Genomic DNA, 25,669 nt, shown 5'->3' with positions numbered 1-25,669 from the left:
GGAAACAGAGCTCTCAGCTGCCGACTCCTTGGCTCCCCCTAGAGGCTGGAATGCTGCCTGGGATGACGTCCACATCTGACTTGCTGTCGTGTTGCCAGCCAGTGTTACAATTTCCTCCAGAGTGACGGATAAGACAATCACGTCTATGGCCCTTGAATCTTTGGCCCTCCATCTATCTGTCAGAGGAACTGGAGGGGCTTCACTCACTGTATGCCACACTCCAAACTGATGCAACAGGCCCTCACACCACCTTGCCCAGGTCTCATAATTGTGGGCATTAAGCTTTGGGCACGGAACAGCACCTGAGGCTTGTAAAAACTCCATTCCAGGTTTTTACTTGAGCCGTGAGTCTTTTTCACTTCAAAAACTCCTTATCTTGGCAGCTCATAAATCATGAGGTCTCTGGCTCGTCTCCCAGGCTAATTAGCCTGCCGGACTTCAAAGACTGTGTTGCGGCAACAGAAAAGTCTGACTTTTCCGCACATACCTCTCGCAGTCTTTCGCAGTCTTACTCTCCTGTAAGTGCCGTGAATCTGGGCCCGAAACCTGTTGTTGGGACAATGCCAGGGAGACAAAGGCCATCATGCCTCCACATCGTCTCAGGACGATCCATCAATCTCCCGTAGATACAGTATCAGTCAATTAGCGACACGAGCCTCAGAAATAGCTGTCCACATCCCAGGACTCATGCACACCCTTTTCGCACAGTTCGCACAACAAAAGATGCACTCAGGAGTGTGGGAATGTTCAGGGATGCAGGAGAGGATATATATTGACTTATTATATCCTTATCCAACTTGTGTTAACAAGTTCCCAATATCAGCAGAGTAAAACATTCCCCTTTATTTAAGTTTGCAACGGCAGCGTGTGCTCAGGCTTGCTTAAGCCTCTATAATAATCACTCTGGTAATTTCCCCTTTATTCCCTCTTAAAATAGAAGACACGACACAGTCCTTTACAAAAGTATAAAAAGAGTTTACTCACATTCTGTTCACATCAGATCCCAGAAGGCAGACTTAAACTTAGTGAAGTAATATACATTTGGATTCTATCTTATAAGAAGATGGTCCCTTTCTCCTCTCTTGGCTGGGAGCCAAGAGGGCATCTTTAGCTTAGCAGATGTTGCTTCTTTGAAGGAAGAGAATAGAGAGAGTAAGAGAGAGATGGCTGCCCCTGCCCTGTGCTTTTATCATTACCTGCACAGGTGAGGCCACACCCACCTCTAGTCACATGCAGAGGAAGTCTGTCCCAGGAAGTTTACCTGCTGGCTGGACAAACATCCCTCCCCATGTCTAAACATGTACACTCTAGGAATGTTGTAATTGACGGCTCCTGTGTTTCACATTCCACAAGGAGAGCAGCATATGTACAGCTTTATTCAGCGTTGGTCAGAACAAAGAAAAAACATGCCTGCCTGCCTGCATGTCGAGGCAACAGAGAGAGACAAAAGCTATATACAAAAACAGAAACTCCCTGTGAGCCGGAAGTACACAGACTTTGCGACTAACAACATCCTGCTCCCTTTTTAAGGAGGAACGGAAATATCCTAACAGTGCCGTGGGCCCACACCTCCAAAGGCTTAGGACAAGGCCACGCCCCCCCGGAATCCTTTATCGGACTACCCTTTTGCTTTGGGGGAAGGTGATGGCGCTTCCTTCCCCCCTTTCATCTGCATAATAATAGAACAATGCCCCTACCAATGCCTAACCGCCATTCGAGCCCAGGCACGTCGCCAATACCCTCAAGCCTGTAACCAATCCCTAATCCCTGACATAATATCGTTCAACCAAACATCGTTTCCAGCATTCGAAAGATGCACACCATCATCCCTGTAGAGGGCCACCTTTGCAAACTGGATATTGGGGTGGTCGATTACCCGTCCCCCCAGTGCCGCCACTCTACGCGCCACAGTACGTTGCAAAACCTTTCTGGCTCTGTTCAATGCGATAGGGCAGCGAGAATCCCTCCAGATCCGCCTTTCCAGCAGTGATGACCACAAAACGTTAAGTCTAGGATAGGTGGTAAGTAGCTCATCAAAATCCCTAAACATGTTCCATTGTAAGTCTATGGCTTTACGGTAAGCTAAGTCGTTTTCCCCCAGCTGGATAATTAAGGCATCTGGTGGGCCTTCGATTGTGACTCTGGTCCTCATGACCGGCATCAACTCGGCCCAGGGCCTCCCCCTCTTAGCAATCCATGTCACGTGCACATCTGAGGGTAAGTTCAGCCCTCGCCCTAAGCCAGCCGCAACAGCCCGCTTCGCTGCCCAGTGAACGATACTGTGGCCCACAATCCAAATGCGAATTCTTGCGTCTCCTGGAAGGGAAATGAAATGACAAGAAATGATCAGGAATAGCGCTTTTGGTTATTGGTTCTTTCTAACATAAGCTTTGTATGCGTCTGATTTCCACCGCCCCATGTCCTTAATCCTTTCTGCTGAGAGGCCCATGTGTACTGCAGTGGTGGCCGCCCCAATCCGGAAGGAGTGAGCAGCGAACTCTGCTGCAGGGAGGCCGCAAGCCGCAATTGCTATCCGCATCACCCGTGTGAATTGGTGCCTGGACAGAAGGGAGCCATCACTATGAATTGGAAGGGGGCCGGATAGGTTAGGTCTCAAGTATAGGAAACGCCTAGTGTCTTTTACCGGGCAAGGCCCCGTCCTCTTTGTTGCTAACAATCAAATCAGGGCGCATTTTCCTTGCTGGTCGGTCTTAGAACTGCGCACATGCAAAACCAGATCGGTGCGGGAAAGGGTCAGCTCATTTAGCAGAATACCCCGCTGAGCATTGTTCGGACCACCTTCGCATACCACTTCCCCGATCCGAAATGCGGCAAAGAACGCAATGGAGTAAGCTGCTGAGAATAGGCGGGCCTCGTATTTTAACCAGCATATAGTTCTCAATTTTTTGTGAATTTGGAAAAGAATGTCGAATGTTATAGGTTTCCTTTTGTCGTTGCTAGGGGGCTGTAGCCTACGCCATCCTTCCAGAGCCTTGCGCACAACAAAGTCCGCTCAAGGGTCTGTGGAATATGCCGCCTTGCAAAAGAAGGATATCGCGGCGGATTGGATGTTTAGGGTCTTCGCAGCTCTACCTAAACCCTTCAAGTGCACTAAGTATTTTAAGACTTCGGCTTTTGAGGGAGGGAATGTAACGCTAGCGTTACATGTCCTATCTCGAAACTTTAGGAAATCCGACCACGCCTTTTTATATGATCTCAGTGTGGATGGTGCCACTGAGGCCAATACTCCCTTCATAACTTCATGTTGCCAAGGCTCCAAAGGTGCTCCGGGAAAGTTTGCGGCAATTGTTCCGCCTCTGGCGCTAACGAGTGGAAGCGGTCCATCTGAAAGCAAGACAGAGCATCCGCGATGGCGTTATTAACGCCCGGCACAAACTTGGCAGAAAAATAGATGTTGCGTTCAAGGCACAAGAGGACAAAGGAACGGAGGAGATTGCCAACCCTTGGGGAGCGTGATGACTGAGTTGAAAGAACAGATACCACCGCCTGATTGTCGGTCCAAAAGCACACCCTGTGGTTACAAATACCTCACCCCATAAATGAACAGCCACCACGATGGGGAAGAATTCTAAGAAGGTAAGATCCCGCGTGATGGGCTTTCCCTGCCAAGCCGGGGGCCAGTGCTGTGCGCACCACTGCCCTCTGAAATAGACCCCGAACCCTAAGGAACCTGTTGGAAACTGGCCCCCTCGGGAAAGGCTGACTCCTCTTCCCAGGCGCTGGGGCCTGTTGCCGGTGATCTTCTCTGGCTGGTCTTCGGTCAGACCAGGGAGATCTTCAATGAGCGACACCTCCCTCTTGAGAGATGCACACTCCCTTCCCCCTTGCATGCCAGCAGGAGAAAGAAAACAGTCTGAAAAGTAGTCTATTTTAAGTCTACTTTATTCCTGGACTGTACACTGCATAAGAGCTTGCACAAAGCATGTCTGCTCTCTCAGAAAGCTCCGAACATCTCACAAACTCCTCCTTTGCAAGAACAACAGGAAGGTCTCAAGTTACACTGAGAGCACATTCCTGAGAAGAGAGTTGAGTCCCACGCTCAGAAACATCAGACAATTCATGTGATGTAAACAATGTGCTGCTACTTTGCAGCTGCTGAGCACTCATATTACAACATCCTCCCCCATATGAGTTGAAGCGAGTTGCGAAAACAAAAGCAGCATCTAGAGAAGAAAACAAAGGGAAGCTTTTAATGTTTGATGTATCACAGTATTTTAATGTTCTTTTGGAAGCCGCCCAGAGTGGCTGGGGAGGCCCAGCCAGATGGGCGGGGTATAATTAAATAATAATAATAATAATAATAATAATAATAATAATAATAATAATAAACAGTTGTTATACACATAACAATCCCCAGTTGTTTCAGTTCCACCTTTGGAACTACCTGCCACTGGTTCCACCAGTGTAAACCTCTGGTTGCCTGTTTTCCAAGGAATTAGAGCTTCTGCTCTACCTTGGCTAGGGGGAATTGCGTTGCTTCTTGCAACTTTCAGGAGTGACTTTGTCTCTGTCTTGGACAAACCTTGAACCTGGCTTGAGTTGTTAACTACAGCAACACATGCAACAGCTGAGTTAGCAAACTCCTGAGAGTACCTTTTGGGTGGTATTCCCTTTGTGACTCTCTCAGATCTGCGAATGACGTGCAGATCCTCCTTGCTGACTGGTTCATCCTTGGGACTTTTGGGAGAACCACGCCCAACAGTAAACAGTGGTTCTGTCAATTCCAGTTCAGCCTTAACCTGTGAAGGCCTGGACATTGTGTATGAACCCTTCTCAATGACTGTGTCAGCAGAACTCTCTGAGCTCTCTGTGTCACTCTCAGTATCAGAATACTCATCTGTGTTGACATCTGTGGGAAATGTGTGGAGAACCTCTCTCTCCTGTCTTGCAGTGCTCTCTACAAACTTTGTGAGAATCACTTGATCAGACACAGGCAATACTACTCTGTAGAAACCCTTTTCATAACCCACAAAAATGCCATTGGCACCCTTAATTCCCTGTGGTGTATCCACACGCACATGAGATCCAAAGACCCTAAAGTGTTTAACTGAAGGTTTCCTCTGGAACAGCCTCTCAAATGGAGAACTTTCCATACCTGCTGAAACCTTTCTCGCCCACGTGTAAGAAAATGCGCTCAGCGATTCGGCCCAGAACTCTTGGGGCAAATGTGAACTAAGCAGTTGGGCTTCCATGCCTTTCTGCAATTCTGTGTTCACCTTCACACACACACACCAGTTCCATGAAGCTTCAGAGACAGCAATCTTATGATCTATCTCACGTTTCTCAAGGAAATCTTGAAAATCCTGTGAAACAAAAATTGGCTTTTCATCTGTGAAAAGACTTTCAACATTAGCATCATGAACAAATTTAACCTTATCACAAAACTCTCTGAACTTTGCTAAGGTTTCCTGTGGTTTCTCCAGTACGTGAATCCACACATACTGAGAATAATGATCAACAATTACAAGATAGAATTTTGCTTTGCCTCTAGAGGGCGGTAGAGGACCAATTACGTCAGCATACACCCGCTGAAAAATCTTGGTAACCTTCGTGGATTTCTTTTCCTTGGCACCTGTGGATAAACCTGTAAAAGAAGACATCTTAGTTTCACAAGCATTACATTCTTTGTAATCACATACATCAAAATACAACAGATACAGTCCATCTTTCTCGTTGGTAGAAAGATGCAGCTTTCCGTCCTTGAAGATCCTGCATCTCTTCTCATCATAGGATATCACCAATCCTTTCTTTGCCATCTGAGATACGCTCAGCAAGTTGAATTTTAAACCTGGGACAAGGTAAACGTTGTTTATAGTCAAATTCAGACTCTCCAGATATACAGTCCCGAATCCAGTTGCTTCCATCTCCTGACCATTGGCCTGTTTCACAGTGAAGTGTTGATCCTGAAATGTAGAGAATAATTCTCGCCGTGCTGCTAGGTGTTCTGTAGCTCCTGCGTCTATTACAATCGCATTCTCAACCGATGATGAAGCCTTTGGCGACATCAAAGCCTTTGCTGGTCTCACCTGTGACTTGGCACGACCCTTGCTTGTAGCCTCTGGCTTTGCTGAGCTCCCCTTGGCTCCTTTGGAAACATGGCTCTTTTTAAAGTTCTTCTGAAAATGGCCAGCCTGACCACAATTGTAGCATCGAATGACGTTTAGGGCTACAGCCTGCTCCTCTTGAGCAACAACATTGGTGGGGGTAGAACTGGCAGCTTCACTCCCCCCATCAGCAACAGCCACTGCAGCTAGTCTGTCATTCTCATTAAGCAAAACGGCACAAATGCGCTGCACCGTCAGATCTGCAGCAAGGAGCGAACCCAGTTGACTCCCAACCGTCTTGAATCTCTGATCCAAGCTGTTTATGATCATGAAACATAAGACTGATTCATCAAGTGGAAAATTCCTCTGCGCCATCTGCTGGCGAAGATATTGCATCTGTGTCAGATGCGCCTGGATATCCCCATCCGGCTTAAGTCTTAAGTTTGTGAGCTTCTCAAAATGCAACAGTGCAGTCCCAGCTGCTTCGCGCATATGAATACGTCGTAGAGCAAGCCAAATGTCCCTTGCGTATTCCAAACCTGAAATATGCACCAACTGATCGTCCCCTACACACAAGACGATTGCACACCTTGCCTGCATGTTAGAGTCATTCCAGGCCCTTGTTGGTGCAGCAGGAATGGGATTTCGAATTACTCCAAATATTCTCTGTCCCTTGAGCAGGGCTTGCATTTTCAGAGACCAGGAGGAATAATTGCCATCTGATAACGGCGGAGGGTAGGGGAGCCCCGTCCCCGGTTTGGCATCCATCTTGATCCCAATTAACAGCTATCCGCCACTAGCTGTAAATCCTTGGCAGCAAGCAAGCTGTAAATTCCAACAGCCTTTGAGCCTTAACTGCTCAACTCCGGCTTGCGTCCTTTGCCTTTGATGCTTAACGAGCCCATAAATCAGCACAGAGTACTCACAGTTCCTCGGCGGTTACCGGCAGGGTAAACAGCTCTCCCTCGGAATGCAGGAACTTGACTTTTGCTGTGTTTTAATCCAAAAAACAAACAGCAGGAAAACAGCTGAACTTCGATGAACCGGAGAATCCTTCGATCCGCGTTCATCAGGCAGCCATCCACCAGGAACTGTCAGACGTCGTTGGAAGCAGCACAACCAGCAACTCTGCTACCACTTGTTGGAAACTGGCCCCCTCGGGAAAGGCTGACTCCTCTTCCCAGGCATTGGGGCCTGTTGCCGGTGATCTTTCCTGGCTGGTCTTCGGTCAGACCAGGGAGATCTTCAATGAGCGGCACCTCCCTCTTGAGAGATGCACACTCCCTTCCCCCTTGCATGCCAGCAGGAGAAAGAAAATAGACATAAAATAGACTACTTTTCAGACTGCCGCATCTGATTGGACCTGAAAATCAGCATGGAGCAGCATGGTGTCCTGCCACAAAGAAATGCCATTATACTTGTCTAGGAATTGCAGCCATACTTCAAGGTCGGATTTAACCGCCTTGGAAAGACGAACTCTGTGTTGGGGTGCCCGAAGGCCCACCGACAGTCTAGCTAGATGGGCACAGAAAGGGCGGCCCGGGGATACTACTAGGCATGCGAAATTTAGATGGCCTAATAAAGACTGGATTTGCCTAAGAGTAACTTTTTTGAATGGGAGGAGCTGTTGGATTAAGTCCTTAAGCGCCACTAGTTTTTCCCTTGGTAACCTGGAGGACTGGGTGATTGTGTCTAATTCAATGCCTAGATAAACCATGGTTGTGGCTGGGCCCTCGGTTTTGTCTGCCGCCAACGGAACACCAAGTTCCTCTGCTAAGGATATGAATGCCTTCAACAAATTGGTGCACTCCTGTTCTGTGGCAGCAACGAGAATAAAGTCATTGAGGTAATGCGACACCCCGGTGGAACCTGTTTTGAATTGGAGCGCCCAGTCCAGAAATGTACTAAAGGATTCAAAGGCAGCACATGCCACTGAGCAACCCATTGGCATTGCTTTGTTGATGAAGTAAGATCCTGCGAACCTGAAACCCAACCAACGAAAATCTTCGGGATGTACTGGCAGGAGACGAAAGGCCGAATCTATACCACATTTTGCCAGCAGCGCCTCTTTTCCGAATCTGCGTATCAGATTTACGGCATGGTCAAAAGAAGCGTATTTTACCGAACAAAGCTCTTGTGGTATGGCATTGTTGACCGAGCTACCCCTTGGGTAGGAAAGATTATGGATCATGCAGAATTCCCCGGGGGCTTTTTTAGGGACTATGCCCAGCGGGGAGATGTGCAAACCATCGATAGGTGGCACTTTAAAGGGACCGGCCACCCTCCCAGCCGCGATTTCCTTTTGAATTTTCTTTCTCGCGATCTCAGGCATTTCCCTTACTGATTTCTGATTAGGAGGATTGCAAGGGTTGGGTGGGAAAGAAACCGGGATTCTAAAGCCTAAAGAAAACCGCTCCCAAAGGTATCTGGCTGCTTTTTTATCAGGGTAACTATCTAGCAGGGTTTTTAAAGCATGTAGTTTGACTGGAGTGAAGGCTAACCCTAGAGAGCTATTACTGACGGTCCCCAGCAGTCCCTTGGGGTTGTCCGAGGGTACCCCTTGTGCCTTGGTGCGAGTACCCCCTTCCGCCCCGAAAGGGCTGCTTACCCGTCTTACCCGCTACGGCGAGCGGGGGACCCCTAAAATCCCAGGCGCGGAAGCCTGAGAGCAAGGAGACTCGGTGGGCACCTTTGCGCCCCCCGGTACTGTGAAAGAGCCTTTTTAAAGGCTCCGGAGCGGCATCGGGAGTGAGCGCGGTGCTGAGAGTCGCTACCCAGCCTGCGGAGTGAAGCCGCGTCGCCATAAGCGGAGAGCGCCGATTCCTTCCTGAAAGAAAATCTGGACTGGATTCCCGTGAGTAAGAGCAGGGAAAAAAAAGGAACGGGACCTTTAAAATTTTGAAAATTTGGCTGAAAACGGGAGGGCATAAAATAAGGAAGTCTGCCCCCCCCCCCGGACTGCAGAAATTTAAAGCAACGAAAGACCTCGCTGCAGTTACAAGAAACTTAGTTGCGAGCTGTCAACCCTGAGCTGTCAAAAGTATCTCTTCCCCCCCAATCGGCAGGAGAAGGGGGAAAAAAGACAGTCTAGTGAAGATACTCTTAATTCAAAGGGAAACAAAGTTTTTCACTGCCCTGATCCCCTGGGGACGATCTGCCAGGAGTTAACACCGGGAAAATTGTTCTTTAAAATAGGTTTGAAGTGGACATAGACTATATCTTAAATGGTGAAAAAGTTTTAAGACTTTTAAGACTTGAACGGGACTTTGTTACAGATATTTGATTACTTAAATCTAACTGGAGAAAAAGTTTAAAAAAAAAAACTTTAATGGCGGACTTTAGATTCTTTACATCCGGCTTTCTGTTTCTTTGTTTCCCCTAACTTGGATACTACTAATTGCTCCCTTTTGAGGACTAAGAGGGAAAAAACTGCAAAGTAACTGACTAACAGTGGGATTTTCCATTGCAAGTTTTTCCTGTGAGAACGGCCTTGGGATATGAGTGGCACGGCAGAGGAGATAAGAACCAGATCTAAAGCTAAAGTTACACAAAAGAAAAGAGCCTCAATCTCTGGCAATACAGTGCCTGCACCGGAAAGTGCGACAGCAGCATCAATGGAATCTATGACACAGGCACTGCTCAAGATAAATCAATCCCTAGAGGCCTTAACAAAGCAATCCACAGAAAATTCAAAGAAATTGACAGAACTTACAGCAAGATTGGACTTGAACACCACGTCAGTGGCGACTAATACAGAATCTATAAATAGACTGATTCAGGAATCCACAGAAACTAGGAAAATTGCAGAGAGTGCAAGATCTGTTGCAGGGGAGACACAGGAAAAACTTGCGCCGATAGAGAAAAAGGTGAATGAGCATGAAGCGGCCCTCTCCTTATTGGAACTACAACGGAAAGAACGGAATCTGAAATTAAGACAGGTTCCAGAGAATGAAGAGGACAATCTGACGGAATTTCTCACAGAGGCAATTTTGGAAAATTGGCAAGGAGATCTGGAGGAGGATGAAGTAGAGATAACAACTGCTTTCAGACTTGGCAGAAAGCAAAGCAAGAAGTCAAGGGATTGTCTGATCACCTTCAGAACAAAAGAGGAAAGAGACAAGATACTGAACCTCCATTATCAAAAAGCTTTGGTAATTGGAAACATCCAAGTCCAAATCTTTAAGGACATCCCTAAACACATCTTGGAAGTGAGGACTTTTTATAGAGACTTGGCCAATCTGCTGAGGAAGAACTTTATACTCTTCAGGTGGGAATTTCCACAGGGGTTGTCCTTTAACTACAAAGGGAAGAAAGTAAGAATAAGAACAGTACAGGAAAAAGAACACTTATTGGAGAGAAACCTAGAGGACCTACAGAAAGGTACGGTGGACCCGGCAAGAGAAGGACAAGGATCAACACTAGAAGGAGGAGGGCTAACGAACATCGCAAATCTATCATTTGGACTACCACAACTGCCAACTGAAGAGGAAGAAAAGCTTGGAGCAGTCGGAGGGTCAAACACCTAACAAACAAAATGTCTCTGCAACTTCTTAGCTGGAATTGTAACGGTTTGAACCTTCCCAGAAAAAAACGACAAGTTTTTCATATTTTGAAAAGGGAACAACTGGATCTGATATGTCTACAGGAAACCCACATAACCAGAGCACACAGGAAACTGTTGGTGAACAAAAGATTAGGACAAGAATTTATATCTTCTGATAAAGTAAAAAAGAGAGGAGTAGTGATTTATGCAAAAGAAAAATTGGATCCAAAAATGAAATTTAAGGATGAAGAAGGAAGATTAGATTAGATTCTTTATTGTCATTACACAAGTGCAACATTGCACAAGTGCAACGAAATTGGATGCCATCCCTTAAAAACAACAAAAGCAAAACAACCACAACAACCAAACAAACCACATTCCAGCCACACCCACACCCACACCCATCAAACTCCCAGGTCACACTATCGAGTTACAGCATTCAAAAAGGCCACAGCTCTTGGATAGAAACTGTTTTTCAGTCTATTTGTCCTTGACTTGATGTTTCTATATCTCCTGCCAGAAGGCAGTAGTGCAAACAGACTGTATCCCGGGTGAGATGAATCCTGCAGGATGTTGTTTGCTTTCCTAAGACAACGGGAACCGTACAGTTCTTCCAAAGATGGGAGAGGATGACCAATAATCCTTTGGGCTGTGGTTATGACCTTCTGGAGCACCTTCCTCTCCCTAGCTGTACAACTGGAGAACCAAGCACAAATACAGTATGTAAGAATGCTCTCTATGGAGCCTCGGTAGAAGGACACCAGCAGTCTCTCACTCAGATTGTTCTTCTTTAAAAGTCTGAGGAAATAAATTCTCTGCTGGGCCTTCTTCACCAGAGCAGTGGTATTTGCGCTCCAAGTCATGCCCTGATCGATAGTTACTCCCAAAAACCTGAATTCCGCCACCCTCTCCACCCGTTCCCCGTTGATATACAAGGGCTGAATGTCCGCCTTTTTTTCCCTGTAATCCACCACCAATTCCTTGGTCTTAGCCGTATTAAGAGCCAGATTGTTCTCTCCACACCAAACACAGAGCCGCTCCACCTCGTCCCGATAGGCGGACTCATCCCCTCCTGAAATGAGCCCTACCACCGTAGTGTCATCAGCAAACTTGATGATTTTGTTGCTGGAATAGATGGCTGTACAGTCATACGTATAGAGAGCATAGAGCAGGGGACTCAACACACAACCCTGTGGTGAGCCGGTGTTAAGGCTAAGGGCTGTGGACATATGTGACCCTACTCTAACCCTCTGAGAACGTTCTGACAAAAAATCCAAAACCCAGAGACAGGTGGAGTTGGAGAGTCCAATCGCCTCTAGCTTGGACACCAGTCTATGGGGGAGGATAGTGTTAAAAGCAGAGCTAAAATCCACAAACAGCAGCCTCACATAACTCCCCGGCTGCTCCAGATGGGACAGAGCAGCATGGAGAGTGGTGGTGATAGCGTCTTCTGTGGATCTATTTGCCCTGTATGCAAACTGGTAGTTGTCAAAAGTTGATGGAAGACAGGAAATAATGTGACGGCGCACCAGTTTCTCAAAACACTTCATGATGATTGGAGTCAGTGCAACTGGTCTGTAGTCATTCAAACTACTGATTGTGGATTTTTTAGGCAGAGGGACAATAGTTGACGACTTCAGGCAGGGTGGGACAATAGACTGGTGTAAGGACTTGTTGAAGATCTTAGTAAAGACCCTCGCCAGCTGATCCGCACAGCCCTTCAACACCTTTCCAGTGATGCCATCAGGTCCAGCCGCCTTCCTCGGATTCGCCATCCTCAATACCTGTCTCACCTCATGCTCCTCTACTGTGAATGAGGGGCCCCTATGGGCTGATGGCTGTAATACCGGCGTCTCAGGTGGCTCCTTCTCGAAGCGAGCAAAGAAGAGGTTAAGCTCCTCCGCCAGCAAAGGGTCACCGTCGACAGCACCAAGGTTAGGTTTGTAGTTGGTAATATGCTGAATCCCCTGCCACATCTGTCTTGTGTTGTTGCTCCTTAAATTATCCTCAATCCTCAGCCTATAATCCAGTTTTGCCCGTCGAATACCCCTCTTCAAGTTTGCTCTTGCCACACTGTAAAGCTGCACCTCGCCTGACCTGAAAGCCCTGTTCCTTTCCCGCAACAGGCACTGGACCTCTCTATTCATCCAGGGTTTCTGATTGGGGTAAAACCGGATGGATTTATTTACTGTGACAGTGTCTGTGCAGTGATTGATATAGCACAGAACTGCCGCCGTGTGCTCCTCCAGGTCTGAACGATCGAAAATATCCCAATTGGTTCTCTCAAAACAGTCCTGCAGCTGGTGAATAGCACCTTCAGGCCAGATTTTAACAGATTTTAATATTGTGGGAGCCCGTTTCCTGAGTGGGATATATGCTGGTACCAGGAACAGAGACATATGGTCGGACTGGCCCAAGTGTGGCAGCTGTAAAGCCCTATAGCCGTGATTTACATTCGAATAAACTTTATCCAGTGTCTTGTCCCCTCTTGTGGGACATTTCACATGCTGATAGAGCGTTGGGAGCACTGTTTTAAGTTCAACATGGTTGAAGTCTCCCGCAATGATGTGCACAGCTTCAGGATACTTGTCTTGCTGGCTGCTGATAAGGCTCTGCAGGCATCCCAAAGCCAAGTTGGCATTGGCATCTGGTGGCACGTACACACCAGTTAACATAACAGCTGTGAACTCCCTAGGGAGATAGGCTGGTCTACATTTAACAGCCACATATTCCAAATCCGGTGAACAGTGACTGCCCACAGTCTTAGAATTATTGGACCAGCATTTGTTCACATATACACACAGCCCCCCTCCTTTGGTTTTTCCGAAGTCCATGCCTCGGTCATGACGATGTACCGCACAGCCTTCCAACTGAATAGCTGTGTCTGGTATGGACGGTTGAAGCCATGTCTCAATGACAAATAAAACGCAGCAATCTTTTACAAGGCTGTTCTTTGCTGCCTGCAGCCTCAATTCATCCATCTTGTTGGCAAGAGATCTCACATTAGCAAGAAATATGCTAGGGAGTGGTGGTTTAGATGGACTCCTCTGCAATCTTACCAGGACGCCAGCCCGACAACCCCGCCTTTGCCTCCTATCTCTACGCCGCCTTCGCCTCCTCCCTGGAGGCATAGTAATCCATGGAGAGCCCGGTGGCCTGGCTACTCCCACAGGAACGTTATCTGGGCGAAAATAATCAGCTCTTACAGCTTGTTCACACTGTAACCCGACCTTCAGAAGTTCCTGCCTGCTGTAAATCTTTCTTGCCCGGTCAGACATACTCAGACCAAGTAAAAATAATAAAAACAAAACAAAACGCTAAGGGAGAGCACTAAGCCGCAGCGTCTATGCGCGCCGCCATCTTGGAATTGTTCCAAGCAGCATGATATGTGGCAATTGAAGTACAGATTCAGGGGGAAAAATATTTGATAATTGGAATATACGCACCAAATGATGGGAAGGCAGAATTTTTTAAGAAGTTGCATGAGACCTTACTGGACTACCTCGACTGCAAAATAATAATGATGGGGGACATGAACGGAGTGGTCTCCACAAACATGGATAAGGCACAAAGACAGACAATTTCTAAAGAAGGAAGACTACCAAAGACTTTCTTCGAGATGACGGAAAATATGGACTTGATTGACATCTGGAGAACAAGGAACCCTCTCGAGAGAGAGGGAACTTTTTTCTCGGAATCTAAAATGACATGGACAAGAATTGACCAAATCTGGGTATCTAGTGTGATGGCTACAAAGATTAAGAAAGTAGAAATCTGCCCAAAAACCTGCTCCGACCATAACGCAGTAAAGATGGAAATGAAAATGACAACAACTGGATCCTTTAGATGGAGAATGAATGACTCCTTATTTAGAGATGAACAATTTTGTAAAAAGGCCCTAAAGACATTGAAAGATTACTTTGAGATAAACTTGAGAACAGAAGTTGAAAAAAGAACAATCTGGGACGCGAGTAAAGCCGTGATGCGAGGCTTCCTGATACAACAGAATTCAATCAAGAGGAAAAAGCAAAATGAAAGGAAAGAAAGAATTTTAGAAAAAATGAAGGAAGGAGAAAAGAAACTGAGGTCAAAACCAAAGTCTCAAGAAATTTTGAGAGAAATAAAGTATTACCAGATGCAATATATGGAACTGACAAATCAAGAGATAGAATGGAAAATCAAACAAATGAGACAAAGGACTTTCGAGTCAGCAGACAAATGTGGGAAGCTCCTTGCATGGCAATTGAAAAAGAGGCAAAAATTGAATACAGTCACCTGTTTGGAGATAGAGGGAAAGAATATTCATAAGCCAAATGAGATAAGTAATTGTTTTCAAAGTTTTTTTAGGAAATTATACACACAAGGGCCAGTGAACGAACAAGAAATAGATGAATTCCTTAAAAATCATGGACTACCTAAAATTTCAGAACAGGGCAAGTTGATTCTGAATGAGAAAATAACAGAACAAGAAATAGAGGAGGCCATTCAAAAAGCACAACTGGGAAAGTCTCCAGGACCAGATGGTTTGACGGCCAGATATTATAAAGCTTTGAAAGAATGTTTAGTGCAACCACTGAAAGAAGTCTGCAACGAAATACTGGAGGGGAAAAAGGCACCTGAAACGTGGAAAGAGGCTTTTATCTCACTTATACCAAAGACTGAGACTGAAAAGAATCAGGTTAAAAACTACCGCCCGATATCATTACTAAATGTGGATTACAAAATTTTTGCAGACATTTTAGCAAAAAGACTGAAGAAAGTATTGATAGGTGAGATTCATAAGGACCAAGCTGGCTTTCTCCCGGGAAGACATATGTCTGACAATGTGAGGAATATAATATATATTGTGGAACTGCTGGAAATGAACATTAATAGAAAAGCGGTTTTGATTTTTGTGGACGCGGAGAAAGCCTTTGACAACATTTGTTGGAGTTTTATGAAAAAGAATCTCCAAGGGATGGGGGTAGGCCAAGGTTTTGAAAATGGTATAGGTGCAATATACTCTGAGCAGAAGGCAAAGCTAATTGTGAATAATGTGGTAACGGAAGAGATAGCTATAGAGAAAGGAACACGACAGGGATGCCCTATCTCCCCTCTACTTTTCATACTGGTCCTGGAGGTTTTGTTAAATATGATTAGAAAGGACCAGTTGGTTAAAGGAATTCAGGTCGGAGTGAAAGAGTATAAACTAAGGGCATTTGCAGATGACCTAGTTTTGACTCTGCAGCAGCCAAACACTAGTACAAAAAGAGTTTTAGAACTGATTGAGATATTTGGTCAAGTCGCAGGATTTAAATTGAACAAACAAAAAACTAAAGTGTTGGAGAAAAACCTAACAAATGAAGAAAAAGAGACATTTCAGAATGAAACAGGTTTGGGGATAGCAAAAAAAGTGAAGTACTTGGGGGTGAATTTGACAGCGAAAAATGTGAACTTATTTAAGGACAATTATGATAAATGTTGGACAGAAGTCAAGAAAGATTTAGACATATGGTCAAGGCTGAAACTTTCCTTGTTAGGCAGAATTGCTGTTATCAAAATGAATGTATTGCCTAGAATGTTATTTCTGTTTCAGACATTACAAATAATAGACAAGATGGACTGTTTCAAGAGGTGGCAGAAAGACATATCGAAGTTTGTTTGGCAGGGCAAAAAGCCAAGAATAAAATTTAAGACATTAACAGATGCAAAAGATAGAGGGGGTTTTGCCCTGCCGGACTTAAGACTTTACTATGAATCAGCAGCGTTTTGCTGGTTGAAAGACTGGCTGCTCCTCGAGAATACAGATATCTTGGATCTTGAAGGATTTGATAACAGATTTGGTTGGCATGCATATATATGGTATGACAAGGTAAAAGTGCACAAAGGTTTTAAGAACCATATGGTGAGGAAAGCTTTGTATAATGTTTGGATAAGGTATAAAGACTTGTTTGAAAGTAAAACCCCTAGGTGGCTGTCACCAATGGAGGCAAAAGAGGTGAAAAAATTGAATATGGGTTCTAATTGGCCTAAATATTCTGAAATCATAGAACAAGATGGTGAAAAAGTAAAATTGCAGAGTTTCGAGAAACTGAAGTCTAAGGTGAGAGATTGGCTACATTATCGACAGATAAATGAAGTATTTAAACAGGACAGAAAGAAAGGCTTCCAAGTGGAGAAGTCAAAACTAGAAACAGAACTGTTAGAACCCAACACTAAAAATTTGTCAAGAATGTACAACTTGCTGTTGAAATGGAATACCCAAGATGAAATGGTGAAATCTAGTATGATTAAATGGGCACAGGATATGGGGCATGACATTGACCTTGCTGACTGGGAGCAGTTATGGACCACTGGTGTTAAATTTACGGCATGTAATGCCTTAAGAGAAAACATTATGAAAATGATCTACAGGTGGTACATGACTCCGGCTAAGTTAGCAAAGATCTATCATCTGCCCAACAACAAGTGTTGGAAATGTAATGAAACGGAGGGAACCTTCTATCACCTTTGGTGGACCTGCCCGAAGATTAAGGCTTTCTGGGAAATGATCTATAATGAAATTAAAAAAGTTCTGAAGAGAACCTTTATTAAAAAACCAGAAGCCTTTCTCTTGGGCATGGTGGGCCAAATGGTGCCAAAGAAGGATAGGACATTTTTTATGTATGCCACAACAGCAGCAAGAATCCTTCTAGCAAAGTATTGGAAGACGCAAGATTTACCCACGTTGGAAGAATGGCAGACGAAGGTGATCGATTATATGGGACTGGCAGAGATGACTGGCAGAATTCGAGACCGGGGGAAAGAGGCGGTGGATGAAGATTGGAACAAATTCAAAGTTTATCTTAAAAACTGTTGTAATTTGGAAAATTAGGGGCTCAGGGTAATAAGAGACAAAGAACTACAGTTGTATTAATAACTTATGGAAGTTAAATTTATGAAATATAAACAAGTTTATTACGAAAGGGTTGCTGAAAAATCTTGAAACAAGAATGCAGAAAAGGGGTGGTACGGGGAAGTCGATTTTGTGTTTGTTTATGTTTTTGCTTTGTTTCTTTTTTACTTATGAAAAACTAATAAAAATTTATTTAAAAAAAAAAGAAAGGGCTGCTTACCCTTAAAGAACGCTGAGGCCGGATGGCTGCCGAGGCACCTCTCACATTCGTGAGCATACTTACAGGCCGACTGAGAACAGACCCCCTTGTTGAAGTCCCAGCATTGATGTCGCCGCTTTGGCTCCACCTTCCCAGCTTTAGAGGAGTCCTGCGGTTTCTTTTCAACATATGGGCCTACGTGCTCCATCCAATAGTTCTGGTCCCTCAGGTCCCAGCGAGTGGATGGTAAAAGGGAAGCATTTTTACGGAAATCTTCATCATAAGATAAAGCGGCGTTCTCCTCTGACGTGTGCTTCTTCTTGGATTTCCTTTTTCCGCCCTGTTCCTCACCGGTAGTCATGGTCGGGGCTGCAGCCGAGGGCATGTCCTGGTGTTCCCCATCGGAAGAGGACCTGGAATCTCCTACTGTTGTTGTGGGCTGCGGTGGTGGATCCTGAAAGATACTGGGCACATCTATGGCCTGCTGATTGTTAGTGTTGTTAAGCCCATGATGAAGCGTCCTAACACCCGAGGAGGCCGATTTTGACCTAAGGGAGCGAGAGGACTGGGAACATGTTAAGGGGCGGGAACCGGAGGTGGTTGTGGGCGGGGCGGGGCCAGAGCCAGAGGCTGAGGTACTAGGGCACTCTTGATTACTCGGAAGGGTGTCAGGTATGTAATCCTGGGATGCAGGAGGGGGAGCAGGAAGCGCCCTCACTCCTGGCCTGCACCGCATGTAAAAGGTGAAAAATTGAGCAAATGCTTCAGGATCGCACGACATAGCGGGCATTTGAGGTCCACCTGAGGAGCCAGCCCTGCCACCATTACGGGAAGATGCCTGTTGGTTTCTACCAGAAGCCATGCCGACACAGGCGTACCAGCAACCCGGGTCAGTAATGACTACGCAGGCAGTGAATTATGCCACGAACAGCAAGTTAAGTCAAAATACCCACCTGTTGAGTACATCCGGCCTAATGAAAGCAAGCTAGTTCAGTATTGTCTACACCGGGAGGTACTTCAATGGAAAGCACAATCAGAACAAAGAAAGCAAGCTAGTTCAGTATTGTCTACACTGTGCAGTGAAAATTAAGCCCACTGTAACCCAATTAGTTCAGTATTAGATGCACTGGAGGTGAAACACACTCCAGGTAAGATAGTATAGAAATGGGCTACCAGCCAGTAAATGCAAACCAGTACACTGCTTATCAAACAGGTTGTAATATTGCTTAGATGCAAATCCCCTACTAGTGAATTCAATGCCCTTTATAAAATATTTTTTGCTGCGCCAAAATAACCAAACCAAACCAAACCAAAGGAACCACTAATGTCAAGTGCTATACAACAATCGATAGGAAGAAAGCTCAATAATTTGGGATGCACTTGCCGCGGTGGATAAATTCGGGTCTTGTAAGGGGCACACCAGACGCCCAGAAGCGTCCTCTTAATTTACTAAGTTCTTAAATTAGGGTGTACTTGCACTGCGATGGTTAAATTCCAATCCTGTTAAAGCGCCTCAGATGACCAGGAGCGTCCACTGTTTTTACTATGCTTCGCGGTAGCAGCACTGAGCCCCTGTTCAACCACGTGGGCCTCCCCACCACCTTTTTAACGCAGGCATGATCAAATTTGCGCAAGCGTCCAGCATCCAAATTCAAAACCGCACTTAATATGACTTAATATGACTCAAATCTTGTACTCCAACTCCTAAACCTAGTTTAATTCTCCAATTGAATGGTCGCTATAGACTTGCACCAAGCACTTTAAATTCGACCCTTCGTTAAGGTCTGAGATCAATTAATTCTTGTTACAAATAAGCTAGCTTGATATAGACTGCGTGGGGAGTTGGGCTGCTCACAGGCCTCCCCCCCCCCCCCCCGGTTGCGCGAATAAACTGTTGCCGCAGACTTCTAAATCTCAAAATTTGTATTTAATAGCCAGGCTAAAACAGCAATGAAACCACTTGAATTGCGACGGGGCTACAGAGGCTACGGGGAGGTCCAAGATTAAGCTAGAGAAGGGCGCAGACCCGGCTGCGGCGGAGGCTTGCCTCACCCAAAATGGCCGATGATGAGATCCGCAGCTGAGAGCCACGTGGGTGCTACTAATGGCGACGCACGCGGTCACTAAGGTAACGAGTGTGCGATCCCTCAGTTCAACAAACGGAGCCGAAACGTGCCCCAATCTCTATGCCCCCACTGGAAACAATATAAGCCCCAATAAGCTGACTGAATTAGGTAACGATTGCGACAAACACGGGAACTAGGCAAAGAATAGGACAATCTCCCCGAACAGAGAAAAGGACTGAAAAACTAGAGGCAGGGGATGCCTCTCCTAAGATGGCCGGTGCTTATGGCTGCCTCTTGCCGGCCACGTGGGCCTCCCCGTAATGCGACGCTGTCGGGGTAACCAGGCAACCACGTAAATAATAAATTTAGCCTTGTCACAATCAACCCAGCCTCTAAAGGCTGCTTTTTCCCACTCCAACAACCGATTATATTCCTTAATAAATTTGCTCTTCAACGTATTGAACACCAGCTGTTCAATACGTTACCGATCTGAGGGCCGGGTTTTGAAAGCCACCAAGACGCAGAAACGGCGTCGCGACACGATCCGTGCAGATTTTGCCCACGGGAGGAAGAGAAGACGGTAGCGCAGAACGGCGCACCAAACGGGAAGGGTCGCTTGGGGCCCCCAATACGCCGTTGCCAGCAACCAACCAGAACCAAAATTGAAGAGACCTGCAAATTAAAAAACCCCAGTGATTTCAGCTCTAATTGTAAAGCCTTCTGCCGGCTACCGCTAGCGATCGCCGAGGAAAGCCCCGAGAGGAGAAGCGCTCTTGAAGCTGCATGGCAAACAGCGCTCCACAGAAAGTTGCTCTAAACCACGAGGCGAAGGTCCCAGGCAAGAAAGAATCCTCAGACGAAAGAATCTGGCAAAACCTGGCTAGCTGCAGCGCGGAAAAGAGGGAGACTCTTGGCAGCGCCAGACCTAAATGCAGCGTGGCCTAAATGCAGACGACGCGTCCAAGGATTCCCTGGTATTGGTGGGGGCTGAAGCTGTTGGGAAACTGCCAGGGAGATATAGTCCATCATGGCCCCAAGCCGGCTGCCGGACTTCCATCGATCTCCCGTAGCCAGGCAGATCCAGCAGTTAGCGACACGAAGCCTCAGAAATAGATTGCCACATTCCAGGCTTGTGCACACTGTTCTTTATCAGCAGAACCACAGCCAGAAAGCTTGCACCGTAGAAGAGAGCATAATTTACAGACTTTATTTAGCGTTGAACAGAACAAAGGAAAACATGACCGTTCTGTGTCAGTGTCTCCGACCGACTGCAATCGAAAGGAAACAGCAAACATAAACATCCTCAACAGGAAATACGCAGACTCTGTGACTCACAAGCCTGCTCTCTCTTAAGGTGGAACGGAAATATCCTAACATCCTCCCCCTTTCCGTGTAACCTGTAGTACCTGTGGTTCACTCAATTGCAACCTTTGTGTGTAAACCTTAAGTTGTTCTTTGTCAACAACCTTAGACAACAGATCAGCAGGAATTTCATTTCCTGCCATGTAGGACACCCGAATTAGTCCTTTCTGAATACACTCTCTTGCACGATGTAGCTTAATCTGCAAGTACTTGGTTCTTTGCTTGCAACTCTCAGAGTTCAGCAAAGCCAAACACGATCTATTGTCTTGATACACTTGTATAGGACATTTCACAGAAACCCCGATGTCCTTAAACAGTTGCATCAACCATTCACAATCCATGAGTGAAAATGACAGAGCATTGAGTTCTGCTTCACAGGAACTTAGGCTCACTGTTGTTTGCTTCCTGCACAACCAGTCAAACAGGCAGTGGTTGTACATGTAGCATACTCCAGAAGTGCTTGTACCATCTGTGGTGTCACTTCCAAAACTTGCATCTGCAAAGATTTCAAGACCTCCAGTCTTCTGACTGGTGAACCTCAGCCTGTAGTGCATAGTCCCTTTCAAATAGCGGGCTATGCGCTTCAGAGCTTTCCAATCCTGAACCGTAGGATTGTTGGCATGTCTGCTAAGCAGATTACAGCTTACAGCTATGTCAGGTCTTGAACATCTGGCAATGAAATTCAGCTTGCCTAGAATGCATCTGTACAGCGTTGTGTCAGAAAACGCTTCAGCAGTACTATCTACCTGGTAACCTGTCACCATCGGTGTGTCTGCTGGGTTTGCATCAACCAAATTCAACCTGGTTAACACATCAGCAATTTTCTGTGTTTGGTGTACCAGAAAATTACCTGCTTGGTCCTTCTCCACCTGCAGAGAAAGATAGTTGGATACCTCACCAAGATCCTTCATGTCAAAGTGCTCCTTCAGCTGAGCTAGGGTGCTTTGATAGAAAGCCTGATTCTTCCAAAACATCAGAAGATCATCAACAAAACATAAACAATACAGTTTGTTTTGCCCCTCCTCCTTGACAAACACACATGGATCAGCTTTGCCCTGGTGAAAACCTAGAGAAAGCAACGTTTCAGTGAGTTTTGTGTTCCAACACCTAGCACTCTGCTTGAGACCATATAAGGATTTCCGCAGTTTACAGACCATTCCCTTCTGTATCTGCATCCCGTCAGGTGGAAGCATAAACAGCTCCTCGTTCAAAATCCCATACAAAAAAGCTGTATTAATGTCGTGGTGGGAAACATGCAGTTTCTCCTCCGCAGCAATCTTGAGCATCAGCCGAATGCTCTCATATTTGACAGTGGGAGAGTAGGTCTCGTGGTAATCCTGTCCTGGTACCTGTGAAAAACCTCTGGCAACCAATCTGGCTTTGTGTCTGACAACCTTGCCATTCTGGTCTGTCTTGGCCTTGAAGACCCATTTGCTGCCAACCAGTCTCATACCTGGGACTACCGGTACCAGTTCCCAAGTTTGGTTCCTGTTCAAGGAATCAACTTCAGCCTTCATGGCATTCAGCCAAGGCTCAGCATCTTTAGAGGTTAACTCCTGAACCTCTTTGAAGCTTGAAGGTTCCCACACCTTCTCTGAGCTACTAAGAACAGCAGTTGCAGTCTTAGCAAACTCATCAGCAAATCTCTTAGGAGGTCTGCCTTTGGTCGCCCTTTCAGACCTACGTACTAGACGCAAGTCTTCTGGACTCATCTCCTCTTTCTTAGGAGAAAAATGACCAATGGTGAACAGTGGTTCTTCCAGTTCATTGTCAGACGCATCAGATGGTCTGACTGAGGCCTTTGCGCTCTGGTAGTCTGCTGTGTCATCACTGTCACTGACACCAGCAGCCGCGCCGCCCACTGAACTGGAATCCGAACTCTGATCATCATCATCATCATCATCATCATCATCATCCTCATCCTCATCATCCTCAGCAGCTTCCTCAGCTTTAGCTGCTTGCTTGACATCACCTTCATCCTCCTCTGGGTAACTCTGGAAAATTCCCACATTTTCCCCCCACTTAGGATTGTACTCAACACTCCTTGTGAACTTTATGGATTTAGAGTCAGTCATCCATACCCTGTATGCACCTTTTTCGTACCCCATGAACAAACCATGTGCCCCACGCTTCCCAAGCTTGTTGGTTTGTGGGGTGCGTACCCACATGTCAGAACCAAAAATTCTCATGTGTTTGGTGTTGGGTTTCTTGCCAAACATCTTCTCATAGGGGGTACAACCAATGGGTGACGACAATCTGCGATTAACGGAGTAAACCAGATTCCCCAAAGCCTCCCCCCAAAACTTATCAGGGAGATTGGCATCATGCAACAAGGTTTTCATTCCTTGCAGCAATGTCTGATTTGCTCTCTCCGCAAGCCCATTCATCCATGGCGATCTGGGGGTTGACATGTCATGCTGGATTCCCTTCTCAGTCAGGAAAGCTTCAAACTGCTGAGAAGTGAATTCCCCGCCCCGATCGGTAAAAAGACAGGAAATACGTTTACCGTGAGCATTCTCCAACCAAGCACAGAATGCCTTAAACTTCGGAAACGCTTGCGATTTCTGTTCGAGCAAAAACACATGAATGTACCTAGAAAAAGAATCAATTAGAACCATGAAGAACCTTGCTCCTCCTAAAGAGGGCGTAAGTGGCCCAACCAGGTCTGCATGCACTAGCTGGTAGGGCTTGGAAGCCTGCCTGCTAGACTCTTTGCCTTTTGGAGCAACCTTCACCTTGTTCTCAGCACAAGATACACATTTCATGTGATATTTACAGGGTTTGATGTTCAAACCCTCAACCACCTCTGGCATCTTGGCCAGTGCCTTCCAAGAGAGGTGACCAAACCTTCGATGCGCTTCATGAATGCAACCTGCATGAAGAACTTTGTTAGTTTGTGCAACACAACAAGAATTAGCATTAGATACAACAGCAGTGTCCTCATAAGTTATATGGAACAAACCATCCATAAACTTTGCATGCAAATAGTCCTCTTTGCCTTTACTGATGACACAGACGCTCCTCTTGAAGGAAATCTGAAAACCACGTCCAGTAAGCTGCGGGACGCTCAACAAATTGCTTGCAGCTCCAGGAACATACAGAACATTACTGATGGTTGTATGCAAACTTGCAAGTTTCACAGTCCCTTCTCCTGCAATTTGCAACGTCCTTCCATCAGCCAGGTGGATCTCACCTTCCTGAGGCTTGAAGGAGATAAAGAGGTGTCGATCCTTTGAGATGTGGCGGGTACAGCCCGAATCAACAACAAAGCTGCCTTTGGCTGTTGGAGCAGCCTTCACAGCAAGCAAACCCTTGTTTTCCACTTCCTTGGGCTTTTGCAGCTTGCCCCCCTGCTGCTCCTGGCCAGCAGACGTGCCTTTAGCCTTTGGTGAAGCTGTGCCAGCAGACATAACCTTGTCTTTCACTGGCGTGGGCTTTTGCAGCTTAGAATCATAGAATCATAGAATCATAGAGTTGGAAGAGACCACAAGGGCCATCGAGTCCAACCCCCTGCCAAGCAGGAAACACCATCAGAGCACTCCTGACATATGGTTGTCAAGCCTCTGCTTAAAGACCTCCAAAGAAGGAGACTCCACCACACTCCTTGGCAGCAAATTCCACTGTCGAACAGCTCTTACTGTCAGGAAGTTCTTCCTAATGTTTAGGTGGAATCTTCTTTCTTGTAGTTTGGATCCATTGCTCCGTGTCCGCTTCTCTGGAGCAGCAGAAAACAGCCTTTCTCCCTCCTCTATGTGACATCCTTTTATATATTTGAACATGGCTATCATATCACCCCTTAACCTCCTCTTCTCCAGGCTAAACATGCCCAGCTCCCTTAGCCGTTCCTCATAAGGCATCATTTCCAGGCCTTTGACCATTTTGGTTGCCCTCCTCTGGACACGTTCCAGTTTGTCAGTGTCCTTCTTGAACTGTGGTGCCCAGAACTGGACACAGTACTCCAGGTGAGGTCTGACCAGAGCAGAATACAGTGGCACTATTACTTCCCTTGATCTAGATGCTATACTCCTATTGATGAGGCCCAGAATTGCATTGGCTTTTTTAGCTGCCGCGTCACACTGTTGGCTCATGTCAAGTTTGTGGTCAACCAAGACTCCTAGATCCTTTTCACATGTACTGCTCTCAAGCCAGGTGTCACCCATCTTGTATTTGTGCCTCTCATTTTTTTTGCCCAAGTGCAATACTTTACATTTCTCCCTGTTAAAATTCATCTTGTTTGTTTTGGCCCAGTTCTCTAATCTGTCAAGGTCGTTTTGAAGTGTGATCCTGTCCTCTGGGGTGTTAGCCACCCCTCCCAGTTTGGTGTCATCTGCAAATTTGATCAGGATGCCCTTGAGTCCATCATCCAAGTCGTTGATAAAGATGTTGAATAAGACCGGGCCCAAGACAGAACCCTGTGGCACCCCACTAGTCACTCTTCTCCAGGATGAAGAGGAACCATTGATGAGCACCCTTTGGGTTCGGTCAGTCAGCCAGTTACAAATCCACTGAGTGGTAGCATAGTCAAGACCGCATTTTACCAGCTTCTTTACAAGAATATCA

The 25,669-nt window shown here is 46.0% G+C and overlaps 1 pseudogene; it reads right to left on the bottom strand.

Annotated features, from left to right (window-relative positions):
- Positions 1 to 2,365: 2,365 nt before the first annotated feature.
- Positions 2,366 to 18,042, bottom strand: LOC144326317 (integrase/recombinase xerD homolog; annotated as a pseudogene).
- Positions 18,043 to 25,669: the final 7,627 nt, after the last annotated feature.

The sequence above is a fragment of the Podarcis muralis genome, chromosome W, assembly GCF_964188315.1.
Source record: "Podarcis muralis chromosome W, rPodMur119.hap1.1, whole genome shotgun sequence".
NCBI lineage: Eukaryota > Metazoa > Chordata > Lepidosauria > Squamata > Lacertidae > Podarcis > Podarcis muralis.
This window is presented reverse-complemented; position numbering and strand designations above follow the sequence as displayed.